The 24539-nt window shown below is 40.4% G+C and overlaps 1 long non-coding RNA gene across 1 annotated transcript in view; it reads right to left on the bottom strand.

Annotated features, from left to right (window-relative positions):
• Window positions 1-24539, bottom strand: part of LOC136153391 (uncharacterized) — a 127333-nt gene that overhangs the window by 51552 nt on the left and 51242 nt on the right. Inside the window, exon 2 of the long non-coding RNA XR_010660390.1 lies at window positions 21853-22038. This is a non-coding gene — a long non-coding RNA (uncharacterized lncRNA). The remainder of the gene's footprint in view (window positions 1-21852; window positions 22039-24539) is intronic.

Genomic DNA, 24539 nt, shown 5'->3' with positions numbered 1-24539 from the left:
CTCTGGTGGCCCAGTTCTGTCAGTGTCTTTGTTGAACTTTAGCGCATGATATTTGAGATTGTTTACCTGAGCCTATGAAAAGGAGAAAGTTTAAAGCCCCCCCCCCCCAACACCTGTATAACTTATTTGTGCTGTTAAGGTGGCAACTTGGCCTCCTGGTTTACCATCCCTCAATGCCCCCTCCCATCATTTCTGCAAAGTCAAAGACCAGTTGACTTTAGAGAGAACCTGTGAACCTAGCTACTCTGCTACTGTTAGTGAAACTCTTTTAAAATATGCATTTCCTTTAGCGTGGTTAAATGCATGTTAAATAACAGTTTGGTTTCTCTTTCAGTTCGTGTGTTTAGAGCCACTCTGCCTCACTCTACCATTACCACTAGCATCCTTTGGATGCTGGATCCTTTGGATCTACCACCACTGCCGCTAGCATCCTTTGGATTGCTTCCCTTGCCCCATTTCTTGCCACTGAGTGTCGTACTTGGTTTCCATGATCTCTCACTATGTGAACACACCCAGGCTGCACTGATGATCTTCTCTTTATTGGTTGTTCCTCAATATTCTCAGGTTAGTTGACTTTATATCATATCTTGATGTTAGTTAGACTTTATTTTGACTTTCCTAGCATTTTAACCCTAGAAAGACATTTCAAATCTTATACAACCCTATATTGGGGATGGAGTGGAAGACAGCAGATTGTTTCTATGAGGACCTCTCCATACTAGATAAAAAGAGTTTTTTCTGTGGCATACAGTCATGAATTATTTATGCACCAGAAAGCACTCTTTACGCACGTGGATGGCCTTAGCCCTTCAGAAACATTTGACGTTCGAATTGTACTTGGAAAGACTCTTTCCTGCTTAAAAACAGGTCTGGTAACCTCTGGAAAGGAATGCTTTTGAATTATAATGGGAATTATTTGGCATCTGGAAGTGGGATCAAAAGACAAGACGTTCACACTAGTAATCAAAAGGGTAAGATAAAAAGTGTTTTTGTCACCAAAGGAGAAGCACACTAGTCACGATTTGAATTTGTTGGTTTCTGATTACTGTTAACTTGCAAATTGTCACCATCCCATTCCCTCCCTCAATGAAATGTTATTTTGAGGTCAAAGAATGGAAAACTATTTAAAAATCCATACAAATAATAAATACATGCTTGGAAAGAGTGTGATAAATTAATAGAAGATGAACAAAAAAAAATTAGTCACCAGATTTAATGTTTTACTTGGTTGAAATCAGAATTTTCCTTACCGGTGGTTTGTTTCTCTTCCCAATTAGATTTTATCCGTTGTCATTCAGTGAACAAATTACTTTTGACTTCATTCATTCATTCGTTTTTACTCTTTAAGGAGATTTGAAAGGCTTCATTATCCCAAACCCACATACTAGTATTAGAGTAATATTTACATGACAGTTAAAGGAAATGGTTCAACCAGGAAGCTGCTGTTGCATCCTTTGATGTTTGCCCTTAGTTTTTTTTTATTATTATTAATATTTTCAAACTTGCTTTATTTTCATTTCTGATATCTTTTTACTTGTTTTAATCTTTCTTTAAATCTTCTTTTTTTTTTTTTAAATTTTTTATTTTTCAGTGGATTTGCCATACATTGATATGAATCAGCCATAGAGTTACACATATTCCCCATTCCGGCCCCCATCCCACCTCCCTCTCCACCCGATTCCTCCGGGTCTTCCCAGTCCACCAGGCCCGAGCACTTGACTCATGCATCCCACCTGTTGCCCTTAGTTTTGCATCCCCCTACCCTTTCTCCTGTTCCCTTATATTCCGTATACCTAACCAACTACAAACAATAGACTTCATTTTATTTATTTTTTTAAATAACTGGGGAGAAGAGTAAGTCATGATTCAGTTGAAAGGTAAAAAGTATTTTTTTTTTCAGTAACAATTTCACTTTCTTTATATAAACTCTCTAAGCAATTTGAGATTACTTTTTCTTGAGCTGAAAGCCAAGATGCCATTTCATCTAAACAGAGGTATCCTCACTTGGGAAATTCAGAGACTACTTAGCTACAAATATACCTTGACTGAAAGATCTGCTTTTGTTTTCCTACCCAATTAGCTTTAAATCCTTAAATTGCTTGTTGCTGTTTACAGGAGAAAGATGTTCAATAATGCACAGTGACAGCTGAAATACACTCATTTAAACATTTAAACTCTCACAAACCCTGACTGTTGCCATTTGCCAGTTTGGGCAATTTATCCAATACCTGTCTCTAGTTTTTCACTTTTTTTTTCTTTTCTTTTTGACTGCTCAGGATGAGGAAGAAAGCGTTTCCCACATTGATACTCATTTTGTTAGCCTCTTTGTAAAGGCATGGGGAGATGGGGAGGCAGCACAAAATATATAGTCATGGTAACGCTACAGGAAATCATCAAGCTAAATAACAGCAAACTAAACGCCACACTAAAGGAGATGTACCCCGATGGGCTACCACGTGGTCCTTGACAATGATGAGGATTTATCCCTGTCTCTGTCTTTCCCTCTCTGTATGTCTGCCGCTCTCTCTGTCATCCCCTTTCTCTCTATTATGTCTGTTTGCATCCCTGTCTAATTTCTATCTACCTCTGTCTTTGTCTACCTCAGTCTCTGTCTCTGACTGCCTATCTTTGTCACTCTCTGTCTCTGTCTTACTGTCCATATCTTTCTGTTTCTCTGTTTCTGACGATCTGTTTGTGTCTGGGTCTCTATGCTTCTGTCTCTGTCTCTGTATTTCTCCAGTGCTTCTGTATCTGTATCTCTCCGTGTCTCTTTCTCCATCTGTCTGTCTTTGTCTTTCCCTTTCTGTCCCATCTGTCTCTGTCTTTCTCCCCAGCCCCACCCCACCGCCCCCCCCCCCGCAACCTTGTTTCTCTCTGACTCTCTCTCCATCACTATCTCTATATGTGTGTTGTCTTTCAGTGTGCCTCTGTCTTTCTCTGTCTCTCAGTCTGTCTGTCTCTGTCTTTCTATCTGTGTCAATCAGCCTCTGCCTGTCTCCCTGTCTCTGTCTGCAACCATCATTCTTTGCCTTAGTTTGAATGTGTGTCTCTTTGTCCCTGTCTGTGCCTGGCTTCCTCTGCCTCCCTATCTCTGTCTCCATCTATTTCTACCTGTCTCTGTCTGCCCCTTTCTGTGTATCCCTTTCTACCTGTCTCTATTGGGGGAGGAGGTATAATATCTGAGTCTGTCCATCCGTTGGGCTTTCTCAGCCTGCCTGACCAGCTATCTCTGTTTTTCTGTCAGACTGTCTTGTCTCTGGCTGTTTCTGCATCTGGCTCTGTTGCATGTTTTTTTTTTTTTTTTTTTTTTCTGTTGCATGTTTTGATAGTCCATCTCTGCTTCTGCCTGTCTTAAGGAGACAGGAATGAAATGTTACTACAGTTCGGTAGACAAACCCTCTTCTGTCATCTTCCCTTCCAGTGGTGTCCTGGAGATAGATGCCGTAAGAAGATAAGGTTAGCATTCGTGTGCAAAGACACAAGAGACTTAAATAAACAATGACTTATGAAGGAGAAAGCAGTGCCCCAGGGATGTAAGTGGGATGGACACAGACAGCAGACCAGTGTAAATTATGCTACTGTGGAAAGGGTCTATATATAAACAGCACAAAGATGACATTGGAATTTTAATGAAAGATAAGGCATGTGCTGGAAAAAGAAAACCATCTTTTTAAGAGGAAAATAAAAAGAAGAGGGAGTGTCTAGCCACAAGGTCTACAGGAAGGTACTTGCCAAGTCTCAGCCACAGAATTTGGACATGAACCTGCCTGATGAGAGTTAAAATAGCAAAACTCACCTATTTTATATAAGCACATCACATAAGGTTAATCATGTGATTAAACTTAAACTTTTGAATTGGGGTCAGCAAACACACACACATTGAAATAAGGGGATTGAAGCAGGGCCCAAGATTCTTATGTCATCACCTGTTCAGCTAGTAACATGACTCCTAAGACATTCATATACATATATATATGCATTTATATTTTATGAGCCCACATGAGGTTCCACCCTTTCCTTGTCCACTCAGCTACCTGGGCCTTGATGCCCTTCCCTTTATTCAAGATAGACCTCTTGAAAGGGGTGTGTCATCTGCCCCCTGTTCTAAGGTTTACTTGCTTGACTCCAGGCACCATCTATATGTCATAGACTCTCAAATTCATAGCCCATGCACAGACCTCTTCTTTGAATCCAGACCTATAGCCAACAGTCTTCCCCACCACTTGGAAATCTCAAAGGTGGTGCGATCTACAAAGGAACAATATAGAACTTATGGTCCAGGCAACCAATTTTAATCTAAATGTAGCTTCCTTCCTCATTTGAGTAAATAAATAGAAAGACACTGATGCTGGTAAGGAGATAATAACCAGGATGTTAGCTGAAACTTATACTTCCTCAAGTGTTTGTGTTTCAGAAGTAAAATTTGTCTATTCATGACATTCTAAAGAAAGGTGGCAGTTTTTTTTCTAGTATGTAAGAGAACTGAAATTTACCTCATTTCATTAGACAATAACCAGTTGATATATGAACAGTCTTCGGGAATAATTTGTTCTAACAGTGCAGATGAAAGTTTGGTTTAGTCTGTGAACACATTTTCCATGTCAATTGCTATGATTAGACTCTTAGATCAGACACCAAAGGATAAACTTCACTCCACATTGTAGCAACATTCAACTATCAAACATGGTTTAAAGACTAGCAGGGTAATAAGATGCAGTGGATGGAACAAAAACTCTCTGGGCAAATTCAAGGTAAGATTTGAATACCCAAAAGATCCTTAATTCTCTGAGAAGTATTCATCACATAAACACACTGCATTACATTGGTGGTGTCTGTCAATTATTTAAAAGAATAAAAATAAAAATAGTACATGGTGATGGCAAAAATAGGAATCTACAAGCAGCTGATGGTTCTGATTAGCATGTTTGTAGTACATGGGATTTTATGAAGAATGGTGACTCTAAGTGAATTACAATCGTCCAAGCAGTCACAAAGAGTGTGTTTTGGGTGAAGGCAAGTGGCTGAGTATGGTCCACCACAGGTGAGGAGACTTCCTGTAGAGGTATATTCTTTAAACTGGTAGCCCCTAGTCATATGTGATTAGTTAAATTGATTAAAATTAAATAAAATTGAAAATTCAGCCTCACTAGCAGCATTTGAAGTGCTCAATGGCTCCATGTAAACCCGTGGCTACTATACTCTGTGCAGCGCAAGTATGGAACATTTCTATCAGCGCAGAGAATTCTATTAGATAGTGCTGTTCTATAATCAGTCATTCCAAGTAAAATTTACATTTCTTTCTACCTCTGAATACATAGATCGCCTGGATAACCTATGTGGGGGTGGGTGATGTTTGTGGGGATGGGGAGGAGTTAGAAAAACGGACATACAGAATGGTCACATTTGGATTTACAGGGTCTCATCAGGGTCTTATTCGTCTCACTGTGCTTACTGAGATGTTATGCAGGCTGGGGACAGGGCGTGAGGAAGGTTGGTAGCCACCCAAAGGGACCGTTTGTTCTGAAACCCTGTGCTTTGGAATGTGAAGAATTTGGGTCTTATCTTCTGTGGCCCATACAGCATCTGACCTGGTGGTCAGGCCATGATCTCAAACTCATTGTCCAAAACTCAACCTTTGCTTTCTTTCTCCCATTCCACTATCATGAATATCTATTTTCAATATATTATATGGTTGGTCTTTTACTGTTCATATTGTTAATATCTCCACCAGTATACCAGCCCTCTTCTCAGTCTCTAGGCCTTGAAATTGCTGGTTAAAAGGATACAGAATAAATGTCTTTGTAAACTGAAAATTATGTTAGAAGTAATAGCATGTGGGGTTATTGTAGTAAATACCTTTGAGTCTTCTCTTTTGCTTTGTCATCAAGTTTAATGTGATATGATATTTCGATGCCTCCCAACTAAAGACCAGCAGGAACACATTTGCATTTGAACAATTTGAGTTTATTATTCTTTGCAGTGAAGGCGAACACACACAGTGAAGGAACTGTGGGCCACACAAGTATGTGGGTGATAGAAAAGGGATGTTAAAAGATTTGGGCTTGGGACTTCCCTGCTGGTCCGGCAGATGAGACTTTGCCTTCCAAAGTAGGTGGTGTGGGTTCGCTCCCTGGTTGGGGAAACTAAGGTCCCACGTGTCTTGTGACCAAAAACCAAAACATAAAAGGAAAAAAAAAAACAAAACAGAAGCAATATGGTAACAAATTCAATAAAGACTAAATAAAGGGACCACATCAAAAGAAAAATTAAAGAAAGAAAGAGGTGGTCTTGTTTTAGGTGATTTTGTGTGAGGTTTTAAAGAAGCAGAGTTTTGATCTGGATTGGATACTGTCAGGAAGACAGGGTATTCCTATGACAGTATCTTAGTAAACCTTCTGTATAGAGAGACTAGACTAGAGTGAGGTGAAAGCTGCAACTGCATAAAGCAAACAAAGAAACAAAGAAAGCAAAAGGGAAAACGAAACCCCCAAACTAGCAGTCACTCATACTAGCTAGGAGAGGGATATATGGTGGTTTGTACAGTGATTTTGCTTTTTTGTCTGTGCTTAGAAAAAAAAATCATGAAGTGGCCTTTGTTTTGTCTCACTTTATCATGATTTCAGAGTGACGAGATCTCATGATCTCAACTGAAGTTGGCATTCCCTGAGATTTTTTCCAATGTCTAATGGGAGAATAACATGTCCTAGCCTGGATGTCAAGAGATATTTTTTAGTACCCACTTCTGGCCACAAGCCATTAATCCATGTTATCTAGATTATCAACATTGCTCTGATTTTGATGATCAGGAATTTGTTTAGAGAATGTACTCTGTAGTAGGTCATGGGTTGGTCTCTCCTGCTCCTTTTGCAGTAGAATGCATCATTGAATACTCTGGTGTGACATGGACTGTGCAATAGCATTTAAGACTCCAGACAGGATGCATTGGCCAACTGCAAAACAAGTAATCAAACGGAACACAATGATTATTAGTCCTTGAAACAAGACTTGAAGTCAAGGGCTTGGATTATAAAAACCAGGCAATGAATCCAGCTGGTTTCACCTTTGAGCACCACATGACATTTGTCAGAATCAAAGACAAGTTTTGGACCACCCTTGCTAGCTATTATTTTCCCGAATGTGAGAATAGCAAGTCACAAAGCCTATATATATAAACTGACTCCTGAATAGGGCATCAGTTATTCTGTGTTCTGTGTGTGTGTGTGTGTGTGTGTGTGTGTGTGTGTGTTAGACGCTCAGTCATGTCTGACTCTTTGCAACCTCATGGGCTCCTCTGTCTACGGGATTCTTCAGGCAAGAATACTGGAGTGGGTTGCCATTCTCTTCTCCCGGGGATCTTCCCGACCCAGGGACTGAACCTGGGTCTCCCGCATTGCCATCTCAGCCAACAGAGAAGCCCTTCCTGGTGAGTTTTTAAAAGAAATTGGTTTGACTGTTACTGGTTAATCCCCTCTCCCTAACCCCCCCTCCCCCACCCATTTCTGGGAAATAAGATCTGCTGGAATGTTTAGTTTAACATATCACAAACTCTCTAGCAATTATCCTGAACACACAAGATAAGTCAGCATATGCCATATGGGTGTTATATAAGATGTTACATAACAAATAGTACCTCATTGTATTGCCTCTATCAGGAAAATAAGCTTCATTGATCATGACTAGAGAAAGTCGATTTTGTGTTCCTCAAGGTAAGTGATGTATTTAGCAGAACTTCTCTTGTGTGGCTCAGCTGGTAAAGAATCCACCTGCGGTGCAGGAGACCTGGGTTTGATCCCTGGGTTGGGAAGATCCCCTGGAGAAGGGAAAGGCTACCCACTCCAGTATTCTGGCCTGGAGAATTCCATGGACTGTATAGTCCATGGGGTCCCAAAGAGTCGGACACGACTGAGTGACTTTCACTTTCACTTTCAATCAGTTTCACAAAGCAGGCTGACTATCATGAACAAATGGAATACCATGAGCAAATCTGACTATCAGGGTCAGCGTGGCCCCAATAATGGAGCCTACTCTTGATTGACTAGGACTTGCCGACAGGATTATAATGACCTCTGCAGGAGTATTTTGCTGAGATGAGGTCAGTGTCCAGGTTTTAACGTCTGGAGGTTGGAATTAATGCTGTAAGGGAAACTGACAAATAGCATTTCTTTCTTTTGTCAGCAGGGTGTGATGGGGAATGTCAGATGTTTTTCCTTAAGTGGCAGAAGGAGACCACAGGAGTTAAAAAAAAAAAGAATAATACAGTAAAAATAAGGGGAGCTCATAGCAATGTGCTGGAAAACATCAGAATGTAATGGTAGGCAATTTTATTAGTAAAGGGGGAGGAACAGTTCCTAGAGAATCAGAAAATTAATGTTATTCTGTCGTCTTGGGGAGGAAATCTGTCCACTTTCTGAAGTCAGTGACGCCTGGAAGGCTGCTAAGAACCCTCAATTTAAGGTCTTCAGATGGAGTGGATACCCAGTATACAGGGGGATGTGATGAGGAACAACAACTCAAGGATCAACACTCTGGAGTTTTACTGGAGTTTTTAGTTGTTAATAGTACCTGGGAAACTTTTTTTCTTTCTTTCTTTTGTTAACCTAGGCTCAAGGGCAGATTTTTCTGATGCTTATTTCAGAAGACCGAGGAGTCTCCAGGTTGCAGATCATGTAAAGGCTGTTTAAGTGAGTGTTTGGGAGATTTGCTCATATCGGTGTGATAAAGCTGGAAGTGTTGTGTGAGTGCTTTCAAGTCATTACTCTTATCAGCTTGTAAAAATGGTAGAATCCAAAATTGGGGATGAGATTCCCAAGTATATGGGCTGGCCTCCTGTGAATTAATAAGTAGATAAACTATGAGTCCCAGATGGGGTTGATCTTACAGACATTAAAGTTAATGGTAATATTTGAGGCCATGGAAAACTGTCCAAGGGCTTTACCAACTTTAGTTTTAGCATTCCATATTTATGATGGAACATATTTGCAATATAGAAATGATCTACTTTCTGTTTCTGTTTAATTTTGATAGATTGAGAAAATTATTTCATCTAAGTTTTAAAATTAAGTAATTCAAATTAATTTGGTGTGCTACTTTACAAAAGCATCTACCACATTCGTAATGATTACTTCTTTTCGTATTCCTAATATCTTCTACTTCTCTCTCTCCCTCTTTCTCAGTAACTGTTGCTGTACATTTATCAGTTTCTTTTCCCTTCCCTAGCAACAAGCTAGGTTTGTTTGAACCTAGTTTGAACCAAGTTTGGTCTGCTTGAACTTCTTTATGGATTTTTGTTTTGTTTTCTCTTTAATTTAATTTGTTCCTCTTTAAGGAACATTTGGTAAATGTTCCTTCCTTCTACTTTCTTCCATTCATTCTGCTATTCCAATTTCATATTTTGGTTGCTCAGCTCATTAATTTGCAGCCTTTCTTCTTTTCTAATATAAGCATTTGGTGTTATAAATGTCCCTCAAACTACCACTTTGGTGTATTCCACAAGATTTTATAGGTGCTATTTTCATTATCATTTGGTTGCAATATTTCCTAATTTCTATTATGATTAATAATTACTATTTATCCCTTGTTGGTCATATGTATCGCTTGATTCTGGTCATATTTTTTTAAATGTTCCTACCCTAAGTGGTTTGTTTCTGTTTTCCTTTGGGTTATGATTTTTTCACTCAATTGCACTGTGTTCAGAGAGCATGGTTTCTGCTTGAAAATTGCTGACATATGTTTGTGGACTAGTGAATGATCAGCTTCTCTAAATGTTCCATTTGTGCTCCCAGAGAATATATATTCTCTAATCTTTGGACCTAGTATTCTCTACCTGCTTATTAGAACAAGATTTAATAGGGTTCTCCAAATCTCCCTTATCATTGCCAATAGTTATTGTTTTCTAAATTGATCAGTTACTGAGAGATATACTAAAAGTTCCCACTCTATGGATCTGCCAATTTCAGTGAACTTTTGGCATATGTATATTTGAGCCTTCAGAATTATACTCACAGTAATTAGCCCTGAATCCCTGTTTTTAATCGTTTAAGAGCTGAAAGTCCACGACTGCTTCCTTTTAACCTTTCCATGCCCTCCTCTTTTTAAGATCATATGGCTCCATTTTGAACTTTTCCAAGGAATCTATTTTGCAGTTGTTTCTGTCATCTTATTTCTGCTTCCTATTGATTGGGAGGTTTTTCTTCTTCTTCTTCTATGCTTCCTATGTATTATTCCCTTTTATCTGTTTTCTATTGGATGAATTGAGTTTCTGTCAGATGGACTGAGTGTCCTTTAGTACTGTATTTCCTCTAGTGAGTTGGGAATAATGTATCCTATTTCTATTTGTCGAGTTCACCGGTGATGTTTTATCACGCTCTCCAAAGTTGCCAAGTCAAGTGTGATGCTATGAGTAAAGAGTTGTTCATAGACTGCTTTATGCTTACCCAGTGTTCCTTAGGGCAAAATTCAAGACATCAACAGAATCTATTGGACATCACGGTAAAGATTTAAATCCAGTTGTTTTGATTTGGAGGTGGAAGGGTTGCAGTAGAGCAGGGAAATGACATTTACTGAACAGCTTTAATATTCCAAGCACTTCACATGCATTTTTCTCATTTGACCCTTGCAAACACCATACCTGGTATGCATCCTTATATCCTCATTTGAAATGAGAAAAGTGAGAATCAGAGAGGTTAAGTAACCTTTCCCTTACTAATAATTTGTGGAGTGAATCTAGGACCCTTTGATAGTAAACTTCAGGGGTTTTCCAATATTCCACATTGTCTTCAAAGGTAGAAACATAAAACGGAGCCACCTGCAGCCTCTCATATTGAATAAGTTAACCTTACGAGGCCCGGGGCTGTGTTCAACTCCAGCAGAGGGACCATTTATCTGTCTCACAACTCAGCTTTTCTTTTTCCCTCAGGATTGCCACTGCCACACAACTGCAGATAATCCATCTTCCATCGATTTTTGCAGAAAAGAGAAAACTTATGTTTTACACCTTTCATGGGTTATATGCCATCACTTGGTCCACCTTTACCTGCTACCTGTTGAAGGCATGCTTCCTTAGAGAGACAGAGAGATGGTCTCTGGTGATTGCAACATGTACAGATACAAGAAGTATATAGACAAATAGTGTGCTAAAGTTCTTCAATATTCACAAATACCTATTTCTTGATCACTGTTTTGCCTTCTTCCCAAAAGTTCATCTTAAGTCATTCACCTAACATCCTTGCTTAGCAAACCATTTCCCACCTGCTCACACCACAGACACACAGACACACAGACACACACACACACGCGCGCGCGCGCACAGGGGGAGGGGGCGAAAAGTCTTGGGTCCCACATCTGCAGAATAAGGTAAAAAACAATTAAGAGACAACAGAAAAGAATTCTGACATGTAGTAGGTACTCAATACAGTGGAAATTTGTTCATCATCTTTATGATAACATTGTTGATGAAAATATTGCATTTTTATATACTTTTGCTACATTCAGAATCACAATGTAATTTTTTTTCCTTCCAACCACCAAACACAATTTAGAAAACTCAATAGGAGTAGGAAACTCTACTGTATTTACACACATTTTTACTCTTTCTGCTGTTCCCGTTTCCTTTCTAATGTTCCACAATTCCTTCTTTTATCGTTTAATTTCTGTTTCAGGAACTTCCTTTAGTCCTTTTTTCTTTTGAAGTAGGTCTGCTGGCAACAAATTCTCTTAGTTTAGTTTTTCTTCATCCGAGAATGTGTTCATATTTCCCTTTCATTCCTGAAAGTTACTTTTACCAATTATGATTTTCTGGGAAGACAGTTCATTTCTGTCAGCACTTGAGAAATGTTATACCACTTCCTTCAGGCCTCCGTGGCTTCTGATGAAAAATCCACTGAGAGACACTTGGTCTCACAGGTCTCTGAGGCTCTGTTCATCTTTGTTTCCAGTTTATTTTCTCTCTCTTAGTTGGACTGGGTAATTTCTATTGTTCTGACTTTAAGCTCACGGAGTCTTTCCTTTTTCCTCTCCATTTTGCTACTGAATCCATGCACTGAGTTGTTAATTGACTTTCAAAAATTGTTGACTATTGTATTTTTTCAGTTCTAAAGTTTCCATTGGGATCTTCTTTGTGTCTTCTATAACTTTGCTGACTCTCCCTATTCTTTCTTCATTTATTCAACTGTTAATAATTGCTCATTGAAGCATTTTAATGATAGCTGCTTTCAAATCTTTGTCAGGTAATTCTAATATCTGTGCCATTTTGGTGCTGGCATCTGTTAATTGTCTTTCCCATTCAAGTTGAGCTGTTACTGGTTTTTGGCATGATGAGTGATTTTCGGTTTTATCCTTCCTGGACATTTTGGTTGATTTGAGAGTCTGGGTATTATTCAATTCTTCTCTTTTAGCATACCTCCTCTGACACTGTACCAGCAGGTGAAGGCAGGAGTGGAAGTCCAGGTTCCCCACTTAGGCCTGTGTTTATACGGTGGGGGAGGGAGATGCCTCTGGCACTGCTCCCCATCTGGCCTGCACTGAAAGCGCATGGGATGTGGAGGGCTTGTTACCCCTGGGAAGTTGTATTTATTTCCTATTGTTACAGCAGGCAGGTAGCTAGGTATGAGCAGAGAAATGGGGGGGGGGCAGGGGCCAGGTGGCAGGAAACCATACATCTTGTAAACAGCGGGGGGTTCATGGGCAGTCACAGGGAAGCAGGAACCTTCAGACTGAAGGGAAACCACACATTTTGGGTGGTAAGGATCTGAGTAGCAGACAAGAAAGTTGGGGAAAGGTGGGAATCTCCTGCATCCCAATGGAAACGTTTGCCCGTTTGTGCTCTCGTTACAATAAGATTGGCCTTACAGATAAGAAGTACTCACCATGTACCGGCACAGGACACTTCTAATCTAAGTTAAATGGGGACAGAAATCACTCCTCATCTTGGAAAAATGGAGCTGCGATGGAAGTCAAGGAAGTTGACTCCCAAACTCCTCCTTCCCTAGACAGTATTCTGCGACTTCACTTGCTTACCCCTCAGAACAGGCTTGCCAATGAGGCCCGGGGCAGCAACTCTTCCACTTGTTCACCCGCTCTCCCTCTGAGAATGTATCTTTGCTTAAATAAACGTTCACTTTACTTTCTTAACCTCTCTGCTTATGGTAGGGGAAACATGCTGACTGAAACTGCCCACCCTGGCCAGGTACCACAGTAGCCATTCACGTGAGTTATTTTAAGACAGGAGGTCCTATTAAGGAACATGAAACTGATAAACCACCACCAACTGGAAGAGTTCAGGAAAGGTCAAAAGGAGACGCCACATGTCCTACCACCTCCCAGAACCCTCCTCACTGGGATCCATCTTGGCTGAACAACACGTGTGCCACCAGGAAAGACCTCGAGTCACGATGATTGGCCAGAGACAACCCAGAAACTAATCCCATTACCATAAAACGTGGCAGAGCAGTTCTCCTGGGTCCCCTTACCCTACTGCTCTCCACCCAGGTGCCCCTTCCCAGTAAAGTCTCTTGCTTTGTCAACATGTGTGTCTCCTTGGACAATTCATTTCCCAGTGTTAGACAATAGCCCACTCTCGAGTCCTGGAAGGGGTCCCCCTTCCAGCAACAACTGGCAATCACAAAGGGACCCCTGTTTACTGTGGCTGACATCCCGACCACTCAGGGTACTCAAGAACCAGCTCTCATGCTGACGGAGCAGACCCAGCAACCACAACCAGGACCCCTTTGTCCCTGATCTCTTTCCTGAACAACGGCTGGAGTGCCTCGACCAGGTAAGGAACAAGACACTTTATTGACTTCCCTGCCCCTTCCTTTTTTTTTTTTTTTTTCTCTCTCTTTCTCTCATCCCTTTTTTCAAACCCTCCTATCCTACTTTTCTTTTCTTCTCCCCCAGTACTGGACTCAGGAGTCTGATTGAAGGGCCTCAGCTTGAGCTGAGGATCACAGCTTGATCACCTCCATTTGGCAGAGAACTCAAATTCTGGTTCTGGTCTGATCTCTGGTGTCTGGTAGGGCTGAGTTCCAGTCCTCCTTTCCTGGAAGCCCAGGAGAAAATTCCCATAGCATCTGGGCATCTGCAGGTGGCAAGAAGACCGTAAGGCCACTCCTTTTTTTTTTTTTTTTTTTTTTCTCATCCCCTCCCAACTTCTAACCATTTATTTTTCTTTCTCCCTCCATCTCTTTCAACCTGTCCTCTTTCCCTCCCTTTGAAGACCCAAGGTATTTCTGTTTACTCCATCCGTCAATACTCAGACCTGAAGTTTTGAGTCTTTGTGAGAGATTTTCTGAGAGACCACGATCTCTCCTCCCCATAAATTGTGGTTTCTGTTCTTGGGGAGATAATCGAGCAATAGGAGCCCTCCATCAGGTGCCCTATTTCTATAAATTCAGCCGTTTGATTGTTCATCTGGCCGAGTGCTCCAAATGGAAGTGACTGATGGGGCTCAGTATAGTCGCACCTGGTCTTGGGTGAAAGTTAATACCCTAGACGTATGTCTAGGGGTTAATTCACCTTTTGGGGCCAGCCCTACAGCCCCTCTGATTGTGCTTACTGCTGAGCATTTTCTTTGGCTCATGTACAACCAGGTGATCTGAGACCGAGAGAGAGCTTGCAACCTCTCTAGAGTCAGATATTTGACAGAGGAGGCAAAAACATACAATGGAGAAAAGGCACTCTCCTCAACAAGTGGTGCTGGGAAAACTGGTCAGCTGTGTGTAGAAAAATGGAATTAGAACACTTTCTAACACCATACACAAAAATAAACTCAAGATGGATTAAAGACCTAAACGTAAGATCAGAAACTATAAAACTCTCAGAGGAAAACAGGCAGAACATTCTCTGACATAAATCACAGCAAGATCCTCTAGGACCCACCTCCTAGAGTAATGGAAATAAAAACAAAAATAGACAAATGGAACCTACTTTTGCACAATGAAGGAAACTATAAGCAAGGTGAAAAGACAACCCTCAGAATGAGAGAAGATAATAGCAAATGAAACAACTGACAAAGAATTAATCTCCAGAATATACAAGCACCTCAATACCAGAAAAACAAACAACCAAATCAAAAAGTGGGCAGAAGACCTAACCAGACATTTCTCCAAAGAAGACATGCAGATGGTTAATGAACACATATAAAGAGGCTGAGCATCGCTCATTATTAGAGAAATGCAAATCAACACCACAATGAGGTATCATCTCACAACTGATCAGAAAGGCCATCATCAAAAAGTCTACAGACAATAAATGCTGGAGAGGATGTGGAGAAAAGAGAACCCTCTTACACTGTTGGTGGGAATGCAAACTGATACAACCACTATGGAGAACAGTATGGAGAGTCCTTAAAAAACTAGGAATAAAGCTACCACACAACCCAGCAAGCCCACCACTGGGCATAGACCCCGAGGAAACCAAAATTGAAGAAGACACATGTATACCAATGTTCATTGCAGCACTATTTACAATAGCTAGGAGATGGAAGCAACCTAGATGTCCATCAGCAGATGAATGGAAAAGGAAGTTGTGGTACATATACACAATAGAATATTACTCAGTTATAAAAAGGAACTCATTTGAGTCAGTTCTAATCAGGTGGATGAACCTAGAGCCTATTATACAGAGTGAAGTGAGTCAGAAAGAGAAAGACAAATATCGTATATTAACGCACATATATGGAATCTAGAAAGATGGTACCGATGATCCTATGTGCAGGGCAGCAAAGGAAACACAGACGTAAAGAACAAACTTTTGGACTCAGTGGGAGGAGGAGAGGGTGGGATGATTTGAGAGACTATCTTTGAAACATATACATTACCATAAGTAAAAGAGATAGCCAGTGGGAGTTTGATGTATGATGCGGGGCACCCAAGGCCGGTGCTCTGTGACAACCTGGAGGGATGTGGTGGGGAGGGAGGTGAGAGGAAGGTTCAGGATAGAGGGGACACTTGTATGCCTATGGCCAATTCATACTGATGTATGGCAAAAACCATCACAATATTGTAAGGCAATTATCCTCCAATTAAAATAAATAAATTAATTTAAAAACTAACTATACCACCATCAAAATGGGAAATAAGCCTACTTTCCCTCTAGACACCGCACTGGGTTGTCTTTGGGCCCACTGGGAAGGATAGCAACTGGATGGACTATAAAGGAAAAACTTTTCAAATATTGTACTCGGTACGGGCCTACCTACTCCCTGGGAGGTGTGGAAAAATGGCCCTGGTCAGAGTCACTTGAATTTAACAGCATTTTGCAGCTCAGTCTATACTGCAAACATGAGGGTAAATACAAGGAGGTTCCCTATGCCCAGGCCATTATGGCCCTCTGCCAGGATTCTGAGAAAAGGGGAAAAGGTAAGCTCAGAGATCCCAATAAATGCCCTTTCAAAGTCCTCTTGGCATGGTCCAAGGTGGAAGACCCCCCATGACCTTCTCCTGATCCCCTCAGTTCTGACAGAGTATGCGGGAAAGGGAAGTTCAGGCAGCCCCAGAAGTTGGGACTTGAGGGAAGGTCACCTACAGCCACCTCAGCTTCGCCTCTTTCCCTCATGGGATTAGGATCAGGAGGTAAGCTTTACCCTCCACAGGAGGAAAGGTCAGCCTTGGACAAAAAAAAAAAAAAAAAAAAAAAAAAATTGTCCCCTAAGAGAGGTTCCAGATGGGGAAGGGGGAACCACATGAGTTCATGTTCCCTTTTCTATGAAAGATAGTATCCAATGCAGGGAACAGTTGAGTTCATATTCTGAAAACCCTCAAAAGTTTAGGGGTGAATTTGAATATCTTAGCCTAAACTTCTCCCTCACCTGGAGGGATGTGATGGTCATTCTCACTCTGTGTTGTAATGATGAGGAGAAAGCTAGAATCTTAGGTCAGGCTAGAAAAGTGGCTGATGAACAACAGTGGGTGGGTGGCAACCTGGCCCTTACAGAAGAGGCAATCCCCTGTACAGAGCCGGATTGGGATCCCAACACAAGGGCAGGAAGGGAATCCCCAAGACACCTCATTACTTGCCTACTGCAGGGCATTACCCAGGGTGTCCGGAAGGCTGTTAATTAAGATAAAATAAGTATTAAATAAGATGTAACAAGGAGAGAGTGAAAATCCACCCTTTTATTTTGGGGAAGGCCCACAGAGGCCTTTAAAAATTTTACCTAGGCAGGCAGACCTAAAAGGTTTTGAGGGAAGAGTCCTGCTGGCCCATTCCTTCATAACCCAGGCCGTCTCGGACATAAGGAGAAAATTGCAAAAACTAGAAAAAGGGCCAGAGACATCGATGTCTGAGCTAGTTGTTGTTGTTTAGTCACTAAGTCGTGTCCAACTCTTTTGCAACCCCATGGATTATAACCCGCCAGGCTCCTCTGTCCATGGGATTTCCCATGCAAGAATACTGGAGCATGTTGCCATTCTTCCAAGATCAGGGATCGAACCTAGGTCTCCTAGGTGCATCGAACCACCTCCTAGGCAGGTGGATTTTTTTACCACTGTACCACCTGGGAAGCCCAGTCACACTATACAATTTAAAAAAACAAAAACAAAACAAACAAACAAACAACCTCTACATATTTTCATGGGAAAAGCTTCAAGACAAATTTGGTGAAATATTTTTAATTTGATTCAATTCATGTAAATGATAATAAGTATACATATTATGCTTTCTATGTACATGATAAGCCAGGAAACTTAATAAAAATTATAAACCAAACTTCATCAATGGTGATTATCTATGGGGAGGGGAGAGGAGTAACTGTGTGTGGAAAGGTGTACCGGGTGAGAAGTGACATGTTTAAGGTGATGTGTCAAACTTTATGCTATACATTTTTTTAAATCTTTACAATAAGAATAAAGTTGTGGATCAGTTTTTAAAAAATAAAGAGCCCATAGAAAGTTGAAACCCAATAAATAATGAGACATGGATCTGCTACACTGTTTGAATACAGATAGCTGGCTACACATTTTCACTCTGAATGTGAACTCTGCTGTGTCGTATCATGGAAGAAGTCAGTCTAAGATAAAAAGATATCAGAGAAAAATGACAAATTAATGTATTAAGGCCTTTCTTTCATTTTTTGAACTTGGCGCAAAAACTGCCTCATGACAGTCTCACAAGATACCCGTTTGTGGTACACCACAGTGCTTTAGCTTTATCATCTTGGACTTCACGTCAGCATCTCCCCTCATTAAGCTAGAAACAAGAAAGACTGCCACAACTGGATTAACTTAAATGTACTTCCTTTTTAACCTGGAAGAAGTCACCCCCACTAAATTAGGGCTCTAATTCTCTAAACAGGGAACAAGGCACTTCTTTTCCAAGATCACCCTGAAAGAGAAAAATATTATTTGGAAAGGAACATCCTTCAAAGTGTGGTGCTTTATATAGCAAACATAGAGTCTCAATCCCCTATGTTTGTTCTGTAATATGTTATAAATGCTCTTGTCAGTGTTCCTCACTCAGGAAAAATCTGCTTTTCTTGACAAAGCATAAATTAATAAAGCTTGATAATACATTTAGATTTACTAGTGATAATAAAAAGAACTCGATTCAGATTCTTTCCTGAAAGTCTCAGAAACTTAATTATCAATATAGATTTCTATATTTATTTTCATATGACCATGCTACTCCTATCTTCGATCTCCTCCATTTTACTATCTTTACCAGCAAATTCAATTCCCAATTAGAAATGTAGTTCCCTCCTAGAACTTGAGATCCTTTCCTTGATATGGGACAACTCCCTGGTATTGCAGCATTATCTTATCCAACCATTCTAGCGAAATGCTATGGCGCAATCTATCACCTTAACATCTTTCAGGGTACTGAAATGATTAGTCTGCTACTATTTCTCCCTCTACTTAGTTAACACTTACTATATTGAATAGTTATTGTAAAAGACTAAGCACAGTAAGGAGACAGAAAAAACGGTAAGGCCTCTGCCATTGAGAAATCTGCTGTCCATTTGTGGAAAAAAGAATTATATTGAAATAAGTGATTTAACAGACCATATTGATAAGCAAATACTAACACACACACACACACATACACATCATGCGGGGAAAGGAACAGAAGCATGCCTAAGTCATGGAAGGCTTTCTGAAGGTGATTTATTAAAAGAAATTTTGGAGTAAGAAACAGATAGAGGAAGTATGTAGGCATTTTAATTCAGAGTTAATAGATGAGGCCAGTGGTTCTGAAACATCTACATGCTTAAGAATGATCACTTGAAAGGTAGCTAAGCTTAATGGTTAATTAAGGGCTTGAATTGTGGGGGCAGACTTCTCAATATAAAGCCAAATTTTGATAATGATTAGTTGTAAGAACATGAGGTTGTGACTTTTCTCTTATCCTTATTTTTCATCAGCAGTGAATAGAGAAAAACAGTACTTTTTTGGAGGGGTGAGGGGTAGGGTGGTGGTTACTATGAGGAATAAGCGGGTTAATTTAGAAAAAAGAGCTTAAAAGAGTACCCGACCCACTGTAAGCACTTGACAAATCTTAATATTATAATCAGTATTATCGGAGCATTTGTTCAAAATGTAAATTTCTTAGATCCCACCCTCAGAGTACTCTGATTCAATAAGTGTAGGACAGTGCCCAGCAATTTGCATTTTTTACCATGCTGCCAGATGGCTGACACAGATGATATGGAAGCACTTTTGATAAAAAACTAGGTTAGACAGAAGCAGAATTAAGAATGACAAGTTGTAGAGCACATTTTGCAAATTTCAGTGTTTGCTACCCCTTTGTGTTATAAACCCCTTTGAGTCTATTTTAAAAAATAAATAAATACATATTTGCAAACACTCACAATTTTGCATACAATTTCACCTAACTTATAAGCCTCCTGAAGTTCGTCAATGAGCTCCTAAGAAACTAACAGAGGAGGGAATTTGGGAGGGAGGATTCCCAAAGTTTCTGGTTAAGAGGCCATGAAATACTTCATACCCACAAGGATGGCTACAATCAAAAAGACAAATGGAGTAAAACAAGGTTGGTGAGGATTTTTATTTTATTTTATATTTTATTTTACTTTTTGGCAAGGAACTAGAAATCTCATACATTGGTGGTGGGGATGTAAAATGATGTATCCACTTTGGGAAATGGCTTGGCAGTTCCCCAAAGTGTTAAATGTTAAAAAGTCACCATATGACCCAGCAATTCTACTCCGAATACAATATATCCCCAAGAAAAAGAAAATGTATGTTCCTATAATGGCATTATTCATAATACCCCAAAAGGGGAGACAACGCAAATGTCCATCAACCAATGGGTGGATAAAAAAATGTGGTACATACCTACACAATGGAATATTTGTTAATAAAAAGACGCTTGTTACAACATAGATGAACCTTGAAAACATGCTAAAGAAATCAGTGCAAGAAATCAGTCACAAAAGACCACATATTATATAATTCCATTTATATAAAATGCCCTGAATATGCAAATCCTTAATGACAGAAAGTAGATTAGTAGTTGTTACCTAGGGCTAAGGGGAGAGAAAAAGAAGAAAATAAGAGTGACTGCTAGCAGGAAAGGGTTTCTTTCTGTGGTGATGATGAATATAAGTTCCAAGTGTGGTGATGGTTTGCACAACGCCGTGAATATACTAAAAACAATCGAATTTACACTTTAAATGGGTGAATTTTATGGTATGTAAATTATCTCTCAATTGAGATGTTGGGAAAAAAGGAAGAAGCCATGAAACAGATTGATTAGGACAGAGCCCCAGACTAGGGGAAAAAGGGGGATTAAGAGTGAAGAGAGGTTAAGGCGAGAGAACGCAGGCTTGGAAGTCATCGGGATATTGATGACAGGTGAAACGTTAAACGGACTCTTATATAACAGGGCCTGAAAAACTGAGGAATTAAAATAGGGCCCAGAGGGATTCCTACACTTCCTCTGAGGAAAGCCAGAGAAGGCAAAACCACTTGAAAATGGAATAAAATATATGGCATTGTCACAAAAGTCAAGGAGGAATTTTAAGGAGAGGTAATCAGTGGTAATGCCAAAAATCATGATATTAAAAGACTCTACTATTAATCAGATTGAAGTATTTGTCTGTAACTGTGGAATCTTAACCCAAAATTGTTAACAATTTTACTCTCCCTACACATGTACTTAGGTAAGTTTGAAAAAAGAAAAGAGTGATGAAATCTTTTAGTAGTGAAGGTAAATACACAGTATGAGTTTACTTGCTACTACAAAGTAAACACTACTGAACTAAGCCCAAATAGATCATATCCCAAGTGAGCTGATAATACAGAAATTCAGTTACATACCTATGTTTAAACATGTAAAACCCAATTTCAATAGTTTTAAAATTTCAAATCTAATTTGCAACATAATGATGCACAGTAAAATGTAAAAACACATCTTTTTTAAACCACCAAGAAATACCAAACACTGAATTATATATTAAAATCAGTAGAACTCTGCTTTAAATCTTAGTTATATTTATATAAAAATCAGGCTGCCATGGATTGGATGTACTTACCTGTGTGAGTATTTTGAAAATTAAAAATACACACAAAGAGTTAGCATTTAACACTATCAGATTTCCAAAATACGTGAATTCATAATCTAAAACAAAATACCTATATCTTTAGAAAATAAATCCATTGGATAAATGTAGAAAAATATTTTAAATACACATGATTTGGACATAACATTTTATATTATCCAACTTACTCTTCCTCTCCACTAGGAATTACTGTTTCTAATGAATATATGAGAGTGATTCTGTCATCAACTTTGTAAAAAACTTAAAAAAAATATGGCAGAATACAAAAAAAAAAAAAAAACCACGGCCATCATTAAGGTAAATCAGCAACAAAAAATTCATGAATGCTGTGTTCTCACTTTAGACAATGGAGAGGTCCAGGAGACACTACTCGATTGACACTGGCTCCAGCGAGGATCAGTTGAACTTCAGAGGTAGAAAGTGCCACAGAAGATGACTGCAGTCATGTTTTCACAACTTCCAGTGGCCATGTCAGAATAGCTCCCACTGTACCACCACCTCACATCCTCCGGCAAACAGATGAGCTAGTGGAGGAGGCAAAGACAGTGTTTTTCAATAGGGACCGGGAGGAGGAGGTCAAAAGGGGGCAAAGAGAAGCCCGAAAGGATGGAAGGACAGAGAAGCTGATCCAAGCCTTAGCCCAACAACAGGCTAAAATATTGGCCTTGGTTCACCCTACCACTGTGTGAGGGTCACGGAGAGAGCGAGAAAGAAAAAAGGATCCTAGGGATCCACCACTGAGATGCACCCAGTGTGCCTACTGCAAAGACGATGGACATTGGAAAGGGGAGTGTCCATATCACCCTAAGGGAAGGCGTGTTGAGGCCCCTACACCTGCTCTGTCTGTGTTAGTCCTAGGAGACCGGGACTGAGGATGCCCAACGGCTTGAGAACAGCTCCCTGCCCCTCCACCAGAATGGTGAGATCCAGATCACTCCTCTCGACCCTTGTGAACTTCTTTCAGATGGGGGAGGGGGGGCTGCCTTCTCTGTTCTTCCCTTCCAATTAGGACCTTTAGATTCCCTGACTAAAATGGTGACAGGGGTGGACAGAAAATCCCAAAGTCGAAATTTTACTAAGCTCCTCCATTGTAAGGTGGGCGATTGGCAAGGGACCCATCCCTTTTAATACATCCCTGGTTGTCCTGCTCCCCTACTGGGGAGAGACTTACTGTGTTGCCTCCAGACCACAGTGAGGTGGGGAAAACTAGAAACCGATAACTTCCTTTGTCTGGTGTCTGAACATTTGCAGTCAGACACAGGAAAGGAGGATTCCCTCCCTTTCACAGATGAGGTCAATCCCCAGGTGTGGGGTGTCTCCAGCCCCCGGGCCAGTCATAAATGTTTCGCCAGTGAAGATTCTCCTGAGGCAGATTCCCCTCCACTGGAGAAGACAATGCTCCTTAAAACCAGAAGCTCTTGAGGGACTTGGAACGCTAGTTAACAAATAAATACCGGGATACTGGAATCCTAATCACTTGTGAGTCTTCCTGCAATGCTCCAATCCTGCCTGTTAAGAAGCCGGATGGATCTTATTGACTTATCCAGGATCTAAGAGCAGTTAAAGAGGCTGTGAGTCCCATCCCCCACCCCATAGTCCCGAACCCATAGAGCCTCCTATCAAAAGTCCCAGGAACTGCTAAGTACCTTTCAGTCTTAGACCTTAAGGATGCTTTCTTTTACATTCCTCTCCATCTTGCGTCCCTAGAGCTCTTTGCCTTTGAGTGGTGGGCCCTGGGAACAAGGGAGGCCATATAACCTTGCTGGATGTGATTATCAAAGGGATTTAGAGACGGGCCCCGTATTTTGGGGACTTCCTTGGGGAAAGAACTAAGACAATTAACCTTAGCAAACAGTAACCTAATACAATATGTCAATGACTTGCTCATAACAAGCCCAGATTTTACCAGCTCTCAAATGGATACTATAAAAACCTTAAATTTTCTTTATGAAAAGGGATATCGGGTATCCCCTAAGAAAGCTGAGATTAGTTTAACCCAAATAAGATATAATTACAGAGGGGGGGGGGCGGAAAGCTTGACCCTCCAGAGGAAATCCCTCATCTTAAATACCCCTTACCTCCAACCGAGGAAACAGCTTAGGGGATTTTTAAGAATGACTGGATTTTCCTGGATCTGGATTCCTGGTTATGGGAATCTGGCCTGACCCCTGTATGAGAAACTAAGAAGCAAAGAGGATGGGCCACTTGATTGGAATGGAGACCTGCAAGGTTGCCTTTAATGCCCTGAAAGAGGCTGTCAGTATGGGTCCAGATTTAGACCTTCCAAACCTGGAAAAGCCTTTCAGGCTGTATGTCTCTGAGAGAGTAGGAACTGCTCTTGGGATGTCAGGACAAATGGTGGGGCCCGTATTACAGCCTGTGGCCCACCTCTCAAAACAACTAGATGAGGTAGCCAAAGGGTGGCCCGCTTGGCTCGAGGCAGTAGCAGCCGCCACTCTTATGGTTAAAGAGGCCTTACAAAAAACCTCGAACAGCCAAAGCATTCTTGAGAAGGAAGAATGGAACTGGAGGAATCAACCTGCCTGACTTCAGACTATACTACAAAGCCACAGTCATCAAGACAGTATGGTACTGGCACAAAGACAGAAATATAGATCAATGGAACAGAATAGAAAGCCCAGAGATAAATCCATGACACCTTATGGACACCTTATCTTCGACAAAGGAGGCAAGAATATACAATGGGAAAAAGACAACCTCTTTACAAATGGTGCTGGGAAAACTGGTCAACCACTTGTAAAAGAATGAAACTAGAACACTTTCTAACACCATACACAAAAATAAACTCAAAATGGATTAAAGATCTAAATGTAAGACCAGAAACTATAAAACTCCTAGAGAACATAGGCAAAACATTCTCCGACATAAATCACAGCAGGATCCTCTATGACCCACCTCCCAGAATAGTGGAAATAAAAGCAAAAATAAACAAATGGGACCTAATGAAACTTAAAAGCTTTTGCACCACAAAGGAAACTATAAGCAAGGTGAAAAGACAGCCCTC

Source organism: Muntiacus reevesi, chromosome X, assembly GCF_963930625.1.
Source record: "Muntiacus reevesi chromosome X, mMunRee1.1, whole genome shotgun sequence".
Lineage (NCBI taxonomy): Eukaryota > Metazoa > Chordata > Mammalia > Artiodactyla > Cervidae > Muntiacus > Muntiacus reevesi.
Note: the sequence above shows the minus strand (reverse complement) of the source record. Positions and strands in the feature narration are given on the sequence as shown.